The following is a 3,163-nucleotide window of genomic DNA, read 5'->3' on the forward strand; positions in this document are numbered from 1 at the left end:
GTGTGTTTGATACACACCCGTGCACCCACCTGGGTGCACCCACTACTTATTTTAGGAAATAAAGCACACCATTGGTGTATCACCTCTTCTGTATCCTTCCTTTAATTCATCTTCTTACCCATGCACAGAAGTAACCTACCAGTCTCCCGCCATTTCTTCCTTTTCTATCATTTCTTTGGTTTTCTTTACAGTTTTCTTACATGTGACCGTACCCTTATTCAGTACATTGTCTAGTTTGTACATGCTTTTAAACTTTATGCAATTTGCATAAACATAATGTTCCTATAACTTTTTTTCATTCAACATTTCATTTGTTAAAAATTGTTTTATGTTACCTTAATGTACAGTTAACCTTTAAACAACATGAGTTTGAACTGTGTAGGTCCTCTTATATGCACACTTTTTTTTATAAATACAGTACAGTAAAATGTATTTTCTCTTATGATTTTCTAAATAACATTTTTCCTTTCTCTAGCTTACTTTAGGTATGTAATACATAGAACATACGAAATATGTATTAATTGACTGTTTACGTATTGTTAAGGCTTCTGGTCAACAGTAGGCTATTAGGAGTTAAGTTTTTGGAGAGTCCAAAGTTATGTGTAGATTTTTGACTACAGGGGAGAGGGGGGTGTCACCCCAACTCTGTGTTATTCAAGGGTCAATTGTATCTCTTTTCAGTGCTGTATTGTACGGCATTAAGTGAACATACCAAAATGTATTTATCCATTCTTCTATTGATGACCAACTCAATTTTTTTACTATTACAAACAAAACTGCCAAGAATATTCTTGTACCTCTATCTTATTGCATGGGGACAAAGGTACTCCAGTAGTGGAACCACTGAGTGGGAAAGTTACAAGCATCTTCAAATTTGAGATATTGACAAATTGTCTTCTGGATTTATTTTTACTGATTTTACTCTTCCTAACAGTGATCATGAGTTTCCATAGATCTTGCTTGGAACTTGGAAGTGTAAGATTTTTTTTTTCATGGCTTCCAATCAGATAATAGTTTTAATTTATATTTCTCTTATTAATAATATTGAGCATGTTGTCAGAGATTTATTGGCCATTCTGATTTCCTCTGAACATTTTTATTGGGTTGTTTGTCCTTGTCTTAGTGATTTGAAAAAAATTATTAAAATACCAATTGTTGGTCAATTATCTATTTTGAAAATACTCCTCGTGAGTTGTCTTTTCAAAATTTTTCATTATGTCTTTTGCTGAAAACATTATTTTATTTCATTTATCAATATTCTTCTCTGAGGATGTGTTTTTTGTGTCTTGCTTAAGAAATCCTTCCCTTCCTTGATGTGATGATCATGATATGTTCCTTGATATTCTTCTACATGTATTTCTCAATGTTTTAAACTTTGGTTTTTATGTGTAAATCTTCAAACAGCTTAACATTTATTTTCAGGCATCATACGAGACTGAATTTTTTCTTCATATGGATAACAAAGTGTCCCAGTACCATTTAATGAAGAGTCCTTTTTATCCTTATGATTTGCAATGATGTATCTATTTATATATTAAGTCATAAAGTTCCCATGTTTCTGTTGCTGGCCTCTAGATTCTGTTCCATTGATCTATTAGTTTAATATCACACTCTCTTAATCACTATAGCTTTATAGGTCATGTGATAATCTGGTAGAACAACTGTCCTTCTACCATATTCTCCTTGAGATGTATCTTGGTTATTCTTGGATCTCTGCTTTTCCAAATCAATTTTAGAATTATTTTGTCAAGTATCCATAAATAATCCTGTTGGAATTCTTATTGTATTGTACTGAATTAGATTCTATTAGGAAGAACTGAATCTTTCTAACCTTGAATATATTATTTCTTTTCATTTATTTAGGCCTTCTTTGATTTCTCAATAACATTTTATAATTTTCCCCATAAAGTTTATGTACCTCCTTAGTTAGATTTATTTCTGAATCTACTTCTATATGGAATACATTATATTTTGCTCTGAAAGTCAACATACAAAATTAAGTTATGCCAAATGGCTTTAACCAGGAACTGCAAATTCAATTATCTATGGAGCCAAGTTAAAAAAAAAAAAAATCAATATGGAAACCAGACCAAAGTATAAGACTTTAGAAGAAGATGAAAATTATAGGGTCCCTACTCCACTATGACTTATTGTTGCCCAATATTACCAGAACTTCCAAATAGTCCAGGCTTGCTAGAAATTTCCTGATTTTTAAAACATTGTGTGGGCTACCAGCTTCAATCATCTTCAGGTGACTTAAAATAGAGAACGATGAGTGACATATCAGGTTTCAGTCAGCAAGTGAGAGCAGAAAGGAAAACAAGCCATGATAGTGGCTATAATTAAAAAAGAGACAATAACAAGTGTTAGCAAAAAAGTAGAAAAATTGGAATCCATTGCTAGTAGGAATGTAAAGTGGTGTAGCTGCTTTGGAATACACTTTGGTAGTTCCACAAAAAGTTAAACATAAAGTATGAACAATAATATTGCATTGTAATTATCAAACTTGATAAGACATCAGATCTTGGTTATTCCTACCTCAAAAAAGAAGTGATAATTATGTGATGCAGTAGAGGTGCTAACTATTGCTCCAATGGGAATATTATTACAATATATAAATGCATCAAATCTAAATGTTGTACACCTTAAATTTACATAATGTTTTATGTCAAACATAATTCAATAATAAAAAAAAAGCTAGGGGAGAAAAGTTAAACACAGAGTTACCATATCACCCAGAAAGTCCACTTCTAGATATATGCCCTGAAAAAGTGGAAACACAGTCCATACAAAAACTTGTAAACAAATGTTTATTGCAACATCAGTCACAAAAGTTTAAAAAGTGGAAACAACCCAAACGTCCATCAGATGATTAATGGATAAATAAAATATGGCATATCTACACAGGGGAATATTATTTGGCCATATAAAGAGATGAGGTATGTACTGATATATGCTACAACATGGACGAATCTTGACAACATTATTCTAAGTGAAAGAAGCCAGTCACAGAGGGCTACATACTGTATGATTTTATTTATATGAAATATCCAGAATAGGTAAACTCATAGAGACAGAAAGTAGATTAGTAATTTCCAGGGGATGGAGAGAAGGAAACTGGGGAGTAACTGTTAATGGTATGGGGTTTATTTGGGGGGTGGTA

Source organism: Zalophus californianus, chromosome 11, assembly GCF_009762305.2.
Source record: "Zalophus californianus isolate mZalCal1 chromosome 11, mZalCal1.pri.v2, whole genome shotgun sequence".
Taxonomy (NCBI): Eukaryota; Metazoa; Chordata; class Mammalia; order Carnivora; family Otariidae; genus Zalophus; species Zalophus californianus.